The following is a 13,036-nucleotide window of genomic DNA, read 5'->3' on the forward strand; positions in this document are numbered from 1 at the left end:
GCCTCTCTGTCAGCACCTGCACCTCCTCTATGGCTCCAGTTCCTAATCGATGGCCCCAGATTCTAGTTCCTAATAGTGCCACCTCCTCCTGCTTTCCCTGTACCAGCTCTGGGAATGGTCATAGTTTCTTGCTATTGTTTTTCTTTGCGATAAATCTTTCCCATTTGGCTTCTGCCACTCAAACTCTCCCTTCTTTTCGTATTGTGTGTAAGACATAAAGAAGAGGCAGAATCCTGGGGCGGGGGGTTGTAATCTATGCATGATTGCTCTGCAGGGCACCAGTGTGTCCCAGTTTCCTGGATGGGAGATTTCTCTGGGTGAAGAGAATTGTACCATTTCAACAGGCAGATTGGATCCAGATTCTGCTGAAACTACCAGTCAAGCTGTCAGATCACTGGGGAAATTTAAGTTAAATTAGTTATTTGGCATTATGAAGACCAGGGACCAGGTAAACTTTTCTCCTGCTGAGAGCTGCTGATAAAACTAACTCATTTTAGCTAGCTTTTTTTTTTTTTTTAATTTTTTTTTTCAACGTTTTTTATTTATTTTTGGGACAGAGAGAGACAGAGCATGAACGGGGGAGGGGCAGAGAGAGAGGGAGACACAGAATCGGAAACAGGCTCCAGGCTCCGAGCCATCAGCCCAGAGCCTGACGCGGGGCTCGAACTCACGGACCGCGAGATCGTGACCTGGCTGAAGTCGGACGCTTAACCGACTGCGCCACCCAGGCGCCCCTAATTTTAGTTAGCTTTTTAAAGAAATAAATTTGTGTCCCATTTATCTGCTTCTTAAATTAGGAATTGTGAACACAAGAGCCTATCAATAAGCACAAAAAATAACACAAATATAAATTTTGGGTTCACGACAAGTTAATGTGGATAGAGAAGGAACCAGGGAGTGAGGGACAGATAGGAAGGGGAGAGACATGCTCCGAGGCTCTGTCAGAGACCCTGATGTACAGAACAAGAGAGAAATGTGGAGAAATACATATCACTCACAAAACGATACCCCTCTCCTGTGGCCTTTCAGGATATCACAGCTAAAGACTTAAGTAGTTTTATTTCCCAGCTATAGGCATAGACTCTATCTGGAGGCCCAAGACATGGATCCCCAAACTTCCCTGTGGTTTGAGTCCAGTGGAGAAACACAAATCACATGTTTATATGCCTGCCTTCCTGACAAGTGCCTTGAACTTGTCATGTGTCCTCAGCCCAAGGTTGAGGACATAGTAGGTGCTCGTATATATTTTTTTAAAGTAATTTCTACTCCCAGCATAGATGGGGCTCAAACTTATGACCCCGAGATCAAGAGTTGCGTGCTCCACTGACAGAGCCAGCCAGTGCCCTGGTGCTCGTTTCTTTTTTGATGAATGTCACAGAAATGGAATCAGCTAAAAACCAGTGTAAGATGTTACTTCGTTCAGTCTCTCCCCAATCCAGACATAACCTTTTGACTCCATGCTGTATGTAAGAGGTGGCAGCAAAGATTCTCCTTCTTTACTCTCTCTCTCTCTTTTTTTTTTCAATTTCCCTTTTTACTTTACCATGTTCATCCCAGAGACAAATTTATTATCCTCTAGAAGGCAGCAGAGTTTCTTAGAACAGGAGATGGGGGGAAGGATAGGAACAGAAGATATAAATAACCTTTAAATTATTTTAAATTTAAATTTAAATAGGCACTCCATACAATGGCATACTATATTCAGCAGCAACAACAACAAGGAATGAATTGCTGTTACCTGCAACAACATGGGTGAATCTCAAAATAATTATGCTGAGCAAAAGAAGCCAGGCAGAAGGTTGTATACGGTATGATTCCATTTATATGAACTTTTCAAACAGATGAACTAATCTATAGAGAGAAAAACAAATCAGGGGTTACCTGGGGCTGGGGATGCTGGGGGACTGAGCACAAAGAGGCAAATTTTGGGGTGATGGGGATGTTCTGCATCTACATTAGGATGGTGGTGAAGTTAACAAAACTCTTCAGACTATATCCTTAAAATTAGTATATTTTATTGTCTGTATGTAATTATACTTCAGTAAAGTTGATTAGAAAACATGAAAATAAGGGCAATGAAGGAACTGGGCTTTGTTGCTAGTGTGTGCACTCAGGACACCCAAGTTGGGTGTAAGTGAGTTGCTTTCCTCCTGGCTAAGGCTGAACCAGGCTGAAGGGCTTGAGCTTAGACTTCATAAGGACCTCTTGGGCTTATGTTAGGAAGAAGGAATGGGAATTGCTTTCCTCATTTCACGTGGAAAGGTCTTCCCAACACCCCCTTAGCAGCCATCTCCTCTCTGGAAGGCCCAGGTTCAGGCCCTGTGTAAGCCTGCCTCTCCATCTGTGAACGTGAGGAGGAGACAATTACTTGAAGGTAGGGACAGAAGAGCACAGGGCAGGGTAGCTGATTCCTCCCAAATTCTGCTTCATGGAACAGCTCCAGAGGGCACTCTCATGGAATCGTGGAGTTTTGTAATTTGGCTGACTTGCATTCAGGGGAGGAACTTCTTGGATTTCAAGACCATCAGAAAATGAGTGCAGAGTAGAGAAAGGTGAATCCATTTTGCTAAGAGCCCAATATACAGAGCATCCAGATGCCCAGGGCTGCTGGCAAACGTGTTGCTCAGACACGGGACTGAGTCCTGGGCTCCGGGATGCATCCTGCCCTGCATCCCCCATGCCCTGTGGCCAAAGCAGGGCTTCCTTAGCCAGCCTGGGGAGTGTCTAATTCACTGGAGGAAGGCTTGAGGGGCGATGGGGTGGGTGGCTGGAGTACTGGAGAACGTGTTGGGAGAAGAGAGGTGCCCAAGGGAATTTTCACACCCACTACCTGCTGCTACTGCTGTGCGCTGACAGCTCCCCCAGTGCCCGACGTGAGATTGCTGCCAAAACCCTGTCACTATCCTACAGCGTTGTGAGTCCAATGTCATTGATGGCGGAGTTGCATCTGTTCTGTGAATATTGATTGAATGTTTATTACGTGACAGGCATAGTGTTAGGCTCTGGGGATAGGAAGAAAATCAAAAGCCAGTCCTGACCCTCAGGAGCTCCCAGTCTAGTCGGGGGAAACCTGCAAGTAAATGGGTAAATTAAGAACATGGAGGTGTGAACTGTAATGGGAAAGCAGAGGAAAGCCAAACCATACCAGGAGGAAGAAGTCAGCCAGTCCTGGAAGCAGGACATAGCACAGGACAAGTGACCTGGTTTGTGCAACAAATCAATGACAGCAAAAAAGGGAGAGGACTCTATCATAGAATAACTTACTGGATATAATAACCAAATGCAAGGTGTAGACTCAAACAGTTTTTGAAAAAGGCAAAACTATACTACAAAGCTAGAGTAATCAAAACGGTATGGTACTGGCATCAAAGCAGACACACAGATCAGTGGAACAGAATAGAGAGCTCACAAATAAGTCTGCACATATACGGTCCATAGTTTCTGACAAAGGAGGCAAGAATATACAATAGGGAAAGGATGGCCTCTTCAATAAATGGTGCTGGGGAAACTGGGGAGTCACACGCAAGACAAAGAAACTGGACCACTCTCTTATACCATATGCAAAAATCAACTCAAAGTGGATTAAAGACTTGAACGTAAGATTTGAAACCATAAAACTTCTGGTGGAAAACAGAGGAGGGAAAAGACATTTTTGAGGCAATCAGGAAAGTTTGAATACGGATTGGGTGTTATTTGCTATTAAAGAATCTTACTGTGCTACATATGATGGTGACATGGTGATCATGAAGATTATATTTTTAAAAAGTTTTTAGAGAGCCATGCTGAAGTATTTATGGGACAAATAACGTGATGTCTGGATTCGCTTTAAAATACTCCAGGAGAAAAAAAAAAAAGAAAGAAAATGTGGAGGATACTAGATAAAACAAGATTGCAAAATGTTCATAAATGTTGAGGTTGAGTGACAAGCACATGAGGCATATTATACTCTTCTTTCTACTTCTGCGTAAGTTTGAAAATGTCCATAAATAAGAAGTCTATTAAAAAAAGAGGTCCCGGGGGCGCCTGGATGGCTCAGTTGGTTGAGTGTCTCTCTCTCTCTCTCTCTCTCTTTTTTTTTTTTTAAGGTCTGACTCTTTTTTTTTCTAATGTTTATTTGCTTTTGAGAGAAAGAGAGAGAGACAGAGGTGTGAGTAGGGGAGGGGCAGAGAGAGGGAGACACGGAATCGGAAGCAGGCTCCAGGGTCCGAGCTGTCAGCACAGAGCCTGACGCGGGGCTCGAACTCACGAACTGTAAGATCATGACCTGAGCCGAAGTGGGATGCTTAACCAACTGAGCCACCCAGGTGCCCCAGTTGAGTGTCTGACTCTTGATTTCAGCTCAGGTCATGATCCCAGCGTCGTGGGATCCAGACCCACATTGAGCTCCATGCTGAGTGTGGAGCCTGCTTGGGATTCTCTCTCTCTTTCTCCCTCTGCCCCTCTCCCCCACTCACACTCACCCTCTCTCTCTCTCTCTCTCTCTGTCTGTCTAAAATAAATAAATTAATAGATGATAGAAAGATAGATAGATAGATAGATAGATAGATAGATAGATAGATAGGTGATAGATGGCTGATAGATAGATGTCCTGAAGAGTTTGAGGCAGAGTAGATGGAGACACAGTCGTCCATGAGCAGGCACAACGAATTCAGAAGGAAGAGCCTGCTTGGAGGAGTTTGCTCAGCAAGTACTGTGGATGGGATGCAGACGGCGTGTCTAACAAACAGCTGGAAAGGGGAGGCCAGGGCTTGGGAACAAGGCTGAGCTGCTAGTGTGGGAACCCACAGTCCATGCTAGAGTGACTGTTGAGGAAACACATGAGCCCAGAGGTCTTCCTCCTGCTGAGGGTAATGGTCCCCATTGTCCCTTGGTGTGTTCCTACTTCCTTTGTCATCAGTTAACTGACCATATATGTTTGGGTCTATTTTTGATACCTTGGCCCCATCCCTTGCCCCACATACCCATAATCTCGGGCTAATCCAGGGAAGAGTGCCCTTAGTGATGCCAAGAGGGGTGGAGCAGGAGCCTAGTTCTGCAGAAGGCAGGAAGAAATATCTACTACACTGTTGCGACATGGAGGCACCTCCCATGCATAGTATGATTTAATTTCCATAATAATCCTGTGAAATATTATTATTTCCATCACAGGGAAAACTGAAAGCAACAACAAATGAAGCCGAGAGAGGTTAAGGAATTTGGGCCGGTGTGTCCAGTTAACTCTGGGCCATGGAGGTGTGTCCAAGGACTCAGGGTTGCATCCTGCTATCATTCCTCTCCTCCTCCCGTCGCCTTCCAACCCCTGTCATTATCTCCACTGTTGCTACTTACGATTTACAGACTATGTGCCAGGCACTTACGCTAACCATTGTGTATACACTGTGTTTACTTTTTGGCAACCGTACAGGATGGATGTTATTAATCCTCTTTTGCAGATGATCCTGAGGCTCGGAGAGGTTGTCTGGCTTGCCCAAGGCTACTCAGATAGTTAAATGGCTGAACTGACATGACAATTGCACCAAGCTTTGTATAATGCAGAAACCTGCATTTGTAGTCACCACACACAGCGTCCCCCAATGAGCCTGGCACATGTGCCCAGAGAAGTTGGGGGCATGTGCCCTCAGCTCAGAGAAGATGGCATATTCAGGGTCTCCAACCCACTGACTTCACCCCAACCCCCTATTTTTTTTTTTTTGATGTTTATTTATTTCTGAGAGAGATAGAGACAGAGCACTAGAGGGGGAGGAGTGGAGAGAGAGGGAGACACAGAATCTGAAGCAAGCTCCAGGCTCTGAGCCGTCAGCACAGAGCCCGACGCGGGGCTCGAACCCACGAACCGTGAGATCATGACCTGGGCCGAAGTCGGATGCTTCACTGACTGAGCCACCCAGGCGCCCCTACCCCCACCCACTGTTGATTAATGGTGTGGAACAGCCTAGCTCTCCTGTCCCCACGCAGGTGCAAGGGTAGCATGGGGCACTGCTCGTATCCTTGCTCGCTCCACCTGTGGAGGGGCCATTGGCCCCAACGAGTATTAGTAATTGGCATGCTCCCTTCTTGAGGTCACCCTGAACATCACTGCTAATTAGAGGGTTAACTTTGCCCCAGGCAGGCCCCACTGCACATAGGGGATCAGGAAGGGTGATTCCCTAGCAAGCCACAAGGCTGCAGAGGGAGGGGAAGACACTGGAATCTGAAGATCTGGGCCCGGCCTCAGTTGCATACGACAAGCCTCTTGCCGCTTCCTGGTCTTTGCTTATGATGCGCCCTCTGTCTGGGATGCCATGCACTTGGGCGATTCCTGTTTTCCCTCTAAAAGTCTGCACAGAAGCCCCCTCAGCTCTTTTCTATTCCCACCACACAGATCAGTGTGCTTACTATATCGGACTATGGTGACATGTGTCTCCTTATTGGATCGTGAGCCTCTTGAGGTCAGGCACCAGATCTTCGTCATCCTTGTATGTGCAGTGACTAGCACAGGCTTAGTCCCTAACAGACTCTCAAGGTGTTTGACGAGTTAATGGATGGGTAAATGAATGAGTGAAGTAAATACGCTCCCTCTGTGACCAGCCCCGAGCCTCAGTTACCCCATCTGCAAAATGAGGGGATTGGGTACAATGGATTCCGAAGGCCCTTAGTGCTTTATAAACACTCTGGCAGGGGTGGTGGGAATGGGCCAGCGCCTGCAGAGTGTTCTCTCTGAACACCTGCCCCCTTGGAGCAGAGACCGGAGCTGGCAGCCCGGTGATGGATGCAGGACTCCCATGAAAAATCGAGGCCAGGGGCTGAGCTCCCCCTGCCAGGTGGCTTGAGGGCCACCGAGTGGCGCGGCACAACGGCAAGGGAGCGTTATCGATGGCCTGACACCGCGTTTGGGGGAATTGGCCCGTCCTCACACGTAATTATGAGGCATAGGATTATGTAAAGGGACGGGGCTGGATCAGGAAAAAAGAAATACTTTGTATCCAGCAGTGACGATGAGTGAGCTGGGGAGAAGACCAAGCCATCCGTCTCTTCCAGATCGCCTCTCCTGCCTGACGATCCCAGTCTGCAGTTGGCGGAGCTGGGCGGGGGGGGGGGGGGGGGGGGGGTGTCTCCCGGGGGGGGTCTCCCCTGGGTGCCTCTGTGGCAGCCAGCCTGACGCTGCCCTCTGCGTTGGGGTTTGGAGCTGAGGGGCCCCAAGGGCACTCGGTCCCTAAGGGCATCTCTTCCTTGGCCTTTTTCTGACAAGGAGGACTCTGCAAATGTCAACCTTAGCACCCGTGCAGTGCCTGGCAGAGAGTAGGCTCTCAGTACTATTCACTGAATGAATGAATGAAAGACCGAGTGACTGAGTGAGTCAATCAATACACAAATTACAAGGATTTTTGTTTTTCACTCGTTGCCCTACCTCTAGCACCTAGAAGTGTCTGGAATCGAGCGGGCACTCAGTAAGGATTTGCTGAATGGAGGACTGACCTGAGGAATTTGGATGCAAAAGCGTGAGACTGTGGCCAGGACAAAGCACCGGAGCGTCCTTGCACCCAGAGGAGAGGGGCTGGGGGGGAGGAGCAGGGGCCAGGGTTAATACAACGGGAGCGAGCACATCCACACTCTCCGTATCCACACTGTCCTTGAGCCAGGGCCCTTGGGACGGGCTCTCCTGTCCTTTGTGGCAGTGCTTCTCAAAATGTGGTCCGCGGACCACCCACGTCATAATTACGCGGGATGCCCAAACTAAACCTGCGGACCCAGAATTTGGGGGTTGGGCCTGGGAATCTGTACTTCATGGAAGCTTCCAGGAGATTTTGAATGCACATTAAAATCTGGGAGCCATTTGGTTAGGGTTGCTGGGGTGGAGATTCCCTGCCCTTCTCACCTACCACCCTGTGGGTAGTAGTAGGAAAACAAACAGTAGCCTTCACTCACAGAGGCGTGTGTGTATTATGTCATGTAACTTCCCAACAGCCCCATGAGGTGTGGCTGTTACAGATGAGGCAACTGAGACTCTGCAGAGTGAACAAACTCGCCCTGGGGCACACAGCTGGAAGGTAGCAGAGTTGGGACCAAAGCCTGGCTTCTAAACATTATGTGGGATTCCCTTTGCTTCCCTGGTGGGATGTTTCCCGGTGGCTCATCCCGGTCCCCCTTCCCATCCTTGGAGCTGAGCCCCGCCCACCGTCCTGATCTGAGTGAGAAAAGTCGTCACTTTCACCTCCAGCCTGTGCTTTGGTGGAAATACACAACGCAGAGGGGGCATATCCCTCAGGTGGAGGGTTGGTTCATTTTCATTTAAAGACCTACATGACACTTGGGGCCTGAGGGCTTCCTGTGTGGGGCCCGTGGCTTCTGAAGGCAGGCCGTGGCTCTGACCCTACTGGCCCTGAGCTCCCTGCCCCTCACCCCCGACTTGCATGTCGCTGGCTGTCACCTGCTCGGCAGATGGCAGACTGGCAGCTTCTCTCCCTGGGCTGTGCCCAGATTGGCTCGGCTATGTCCTGGCTGCCCCTGAGCTAGAACCATCTGTGCCCGAGAGAGCCCCAACATCACCGAGAAGGGCAGACGTGGCCCTCGTAGCCCCTCCAGGTTGTGGGGAGAGAGCTCAGGGCACGGGAGAGCCAGCCCACAGCTGTACCTGCCCCTGCAGAGAGAGGGCTGTCAAAGTCCTTTTGAAGGCTGAAATGCCACTCACCTAGCAAATGCCGCAGACCACATTTCTTCATCGGAGCCATCTCCTGCTGCTGCTTTCGGTCAGCAGAGAGCTCACCCCCTCCAACCCCCGGGTCTCCCTGTGGCCATTGGAGTTCTGGGGAAACCGAGGGAAGGGGGGGAGCCGAGCTGGCAAGGGTAGGTCTGCCCGTGTTCCATGAGGCTCCTCGTCCGGCTTTATTTTCATAGCTGATTGAACTCACCACCTTTTCGATCGAGGAAGCAGAGCTGGATTGAAAAGTTCCCTTAAAATGAAACCCAAGAACAGAAGACAGAAGAACCCAGAAGTAGAGCGTGTGCAAAATTAGTATATTGTGCAGTGGGGCAGGGGGGGCAGGACAGGTGGTTCAAGTTCTTGGCCTTCTTGGGAACCCTGTAGCAGATTTGGGACTTGATACACCAAAGGGGGGCATTGTCCCCCCCCACGCCCAAAATGCTCATTCGGGGAGAGAGAGAGAGAGAGACAGAGACAGAGACAGAGAGAGAAGGAGGGAGAGTCTCTTTGAATCTGAAGACATCTCTGTGTGTGAGACGGAGCCTCAAGCCAGAGCCCCCAGAGCCCCGGGAGATCGGGAAACTGAGAAGTGGTCTGATTCAACAAACATTCAGGTTCCATCGGTCTGTGTCCCAGGCCTTGGGAAAGGAAGCTCAGCCACTTCATGCTGCTTCCATTCGGGCCCCCTGGTCCCACCAGGAGCAGAGGGCAGGGGGCTGGCTGCACACTGGCAGGGGCCAGAGGTGGAGGCCACTACACTGAATCGGAAGGGCTGACACATCCCCGGGCAACCTGGCCGCCCCTTTCTGGAAGCATTTGGCTGCACATTTCCCTGGGAAATGAGGACTTTTAGGAAAAAAACTAACAACAAAAAAAAAATCCTACCACTGCATTGCAGAGCCTCTGAGGTTGGTGCAGGCTGCTGGGCGGCTGCTTGAGGCACACATCCGCCACACGTCGTCACCCAGCCTGCACCCGGCCCAGGGCCTCCTCGCCCCCTCTGGCAGCTGCTGTCGCAGCCCTGACGGCCAGGGAGGGGCAGGGGAGGTGGGCCACCGGCTCTCCTGCCACCCAGCCCCTGACCGGCCCGGGCAGGATCCGAGGGAGAGGCAAAGGTGGGGTGGCAGAGCAGGGGGAGGGGAGAGAGCAGGGGGACTGGGTGGTCAGGCTTTGTCACAATGCCCTGCTTATCTCCATCGCTGAGGGTATGTTTAGCCGAAACCTGCATGTGCCCATTCCTGATGCTGCCCGGTGTGAGCCGTCCTTCCATTCTCTCCTTGTTCTCTCCAAAAAAGGGGGCCACATAGCCTTTGCTGTCTACCCACTTCCCGTCTCCCAGCTTGCAGACTCATGGGACCATCAGAGCTGAGAGGGACCTAAGAGACCATCTAATCTAGTCTTTTTATTGTATTAGCAAGGAGCCCGAGACCCAGAGACGTGAAGCGACTTGCCCAAGGTCACTCGGTGAACTGAAGGCAGAGCTGGCTCTAGGGCAGAGGCCCAGAGGTGGTGCCGGAAGTGACAGAACATGCGGAGTGAGACAAGTGACAGGACGCGCCGGAGGGGGTCTGCTGACTTTCTGCTGATAGATTAGTGAGGTCCTAGATTAGCTGTTCGACGCAGCCCGGGAGGACAGCACTGACACTCGTGCCGGGGGCAGGGGCAGTGCCATCCCCCCTAACCCTGAGCCTCTTCCAGGAGGGCGGCCCCCCTGGAGCCCTCTGCCTTCACCCTCCAGAAGCCCTCTCCCCACTACTGGCTCCAGCCCGTCTCACAGGGCTTGTGGAGGACAAGGCTGTCGGTTTCTGGACAGGGGGGCTGACATCAGGGCAAGTGAGAGGCCATCCAGGGAAAGGCATCTTCCATTCATCGCCCCAGGAGCCGTGCCCCCAAAGCCAGCTCACAGCATTCCTGTGTGAGGGAAGAGAGGGAAAAATACAGGGAACCACCAACCTTTTCCAGCTCACAGAGTTGCCTGACTGCTACCCTCCCACCCGACTTCTCCCCAGGGCCATGTGGTAACCTCCCACCCCCGTCTTCCCTTCTAAAAGCGAGGAGCAGTTCTGTCCAGGGGCCTGGCCCCCCTCTCCCAGGGAAATGGGCTTCAGGTCTGCCTGGGAGGAGACAGACCTATGGGTGGGTGAAGAGGCCCTCCCTGGGCCCTGATCATCTCTTCCGAAGGCCGCCTTTGGCACTGCTCTGGGAGGTTGCCCTAAGACCGTGGTGAGCGTGCCTCCTGCGTGGGTGTGTTTGGACCAGCTCTGCGCCAGGCTGTGCCGCTGACCGGAAATCTCAATCAGGTCTGGGTCACACTTCAGAACATCTCCAGATAGGATTATAAATTATGTAAACATCTGCCTCTTGACTTGATCGGGAGCAAATGATACATGGCCATCAGAAGTACATCCACGGGAAAGAAATGTAACCGTACCTTTCACCTAGGACTCTGCCAAAGTCTGACCCCCTGGAGTTTGGACTTAACTGCCTCATGTTTGGGGTGTGTTGTACTTCTTTGGACATCCCGTTCCAAGAAGGATAGACAGACCAGGTCGTGTCTGGAAGAATTTGGCCAGGAAGGTAGAGACAGTGGCAAACACCGAAGGAGAAGGGAGGGAGCACAGTAGGTAGACAAAGATGCCATGGGGGCCACAGCAGCTGTTCTCAGAGAACGGGAGAGCCATCACCCCTTCTGGATGGCTCCACTCTCGCCAGCAGTGGAAGAGATTCAGATTATAGGGAGACAGATTACGGTTCAAGATGAGGCAGCCCCTGCTACAACGTGCAAGCAGAGGCTGGGTTATCGGGGATGCAGGTCAGGGGGCTTCTGCCTGGAGCTGGGGCTGGGACAGCTGAGCCGGGGGGGGGGGCAAAGGGAAGTCACATGTATGGCTGTGTCGGGCCCTCTGCGTGCGGTGTGTGTAACATTCAACGTGCTCTATAGCCATCAAAGCTTCACAGCATCCTTGCTACAAGAAGTGTTAGCTGCTGCTTTTATAGATGACACGTGAGCCTCAGGAAGGTTCAAGACACGTCCTCAAGGTTGTCCACTTAGAAAGCGGCAGTCAGGACTCAAACCCAGGCCAGGTCCCTTGGTCTTTGTACCCTCCCACCCTTGGCTTTGTGTCTCAGGCTCTCAGGGCCCTGGAGCAGGAGGGAGGGGCCAGATGCCCAGATAGAGAATGGCACCACTGCTGCTCTGGGTCTAGAATAAAAAGCAGCAAAAATCAAGGAGACAGGGGAGCAGAAGAAGCCCTTGGGAGCTGAGGATAGGGAGCCCAGAGAGGATTCGATTTGCCTTGGAGTCACACAGCTATGATCAGTTCAGCCTCTGGATTATTCCTGATGGGGCCGATCTCCCCGGCTGACTCTTCTGATTGTTGTGTGTGTGTCTGTGTACCTGTGTGCCTGGGTGTTCCTTACCTACACGCACATGCACGTGTGTGTGTGTACCTGCATGCATGTGCAGACCTACCTGCACGTGTGTGTGTGTACATGTGTGCATGTACCTACATGCGTGTGTGCGTGCCTGTGCGCCTGCGTGTGTGCGCGTGTGCCCGTGCACCTGCACGCATGTTTGTGGGCGCCTGCGTGCACGCACGTGTGTTCCACCGCCTGCCTCTCCCATCAGTGCCTCACAATCCCTTGATGCAGCAGATCAGGAGCCGCAGGCCAGTTGCTGGGAACACCTGCTCCTCTGCCTCGTAGGGGTGCGACAGGGAGGGCTGCCCAGCCTCTCTCCTGCTAGGCCCCCTCCCAGGCCCTCTACGGCCCCAGTTGGACGGGGTCCTACCCCATCTCCAACCCACGGTGAAGGCCCCAGGGTGTGTATTGGGTGGGGTGGGCAGGACGCGGTGGGAGCCCCTTGGCGCTCAGGTTTGGCGGCCTCTGAACAACCCCAGACAAACCTGCTCCCTCCTCTCCTGTGCGCAGGCCCACTTCGCTCGCTCTGCCACCCCCTCTTACAGGCACAGCCTGCTCTCTGTGCACAAGGCACACTTTCTGCTTCTGATTTCCTGCCCTCGGTCCGCCGCTGCTCTGACCAGGGATCACTTATCCAAACCTGCCCCTGTTTGGCCCAGCACTTCCTGCCCCATGGAAGCCCCTGTGCCCTCTCTCCCTGCATCATCGCGCAGCCCTGGGCCAGCAGGAGGAAATTAGAGACCGAATGTTCTGGCCCCTTGTACTCCTAGGGTCTCTCAGACCCTCTGGCACATGCCTGTCTCTTCCGGAGAGACAGCACGTGGGAGTGAGAGAACACATCACACAGGCCCGTGCCTGGGAACACTGCTCATCTCTGAGCCCCAGCATCCTATTCTGAAAAGCGAGGATAGGAATGTCTGTCTCACAAAGGCCAAG

At 51.9% G+C, this 13,036-nt stretch overlaps 1 protein-coding gene across 3 annotated transcripts in view; it reads left to right on the top strand.

Moving 5' to 3' along the window:
- Positions 1-13,036, top strand: part of SYT2 (synaptotagmin 2) — a 103,284-nt gene that overhangs the window by 37,766 nt on the left and 52,482 nt on the right. Inside the window, exon 1 of one of the 3 annotated variants that reach the window (XM_053909058.1) lies at positions 1,741-1,808. The exons of the other annotated variants lie outside the window; for them this stretch is intronic. The gene's annotated coding sequence lies outside the window, so the exon portion shown is untranslated. Of the gene's footprint in view, positions 1-1,740; positions 1,809-13,036 lie in introns of those variants that run through there. 3 annotated transcript variants of the gene reach the window in all.

The sequence above is a fragment of the Panthera pardus genome, unplaced genomic scaffold (assembly GCF_024362965.1).
Source record: "Panthera pardus isolate Hobbes unplaced genomic scaffold, ASM2436296v1 HiC_scaffold_21, whole genome shotgun sequence".
In the NCBI taxonomy this organism is placed as follows: Eukaryota; Metazoa; Chordata; class Mammalia; order Carnivora; family Felidae; genus Panthera; species Panthera pardus.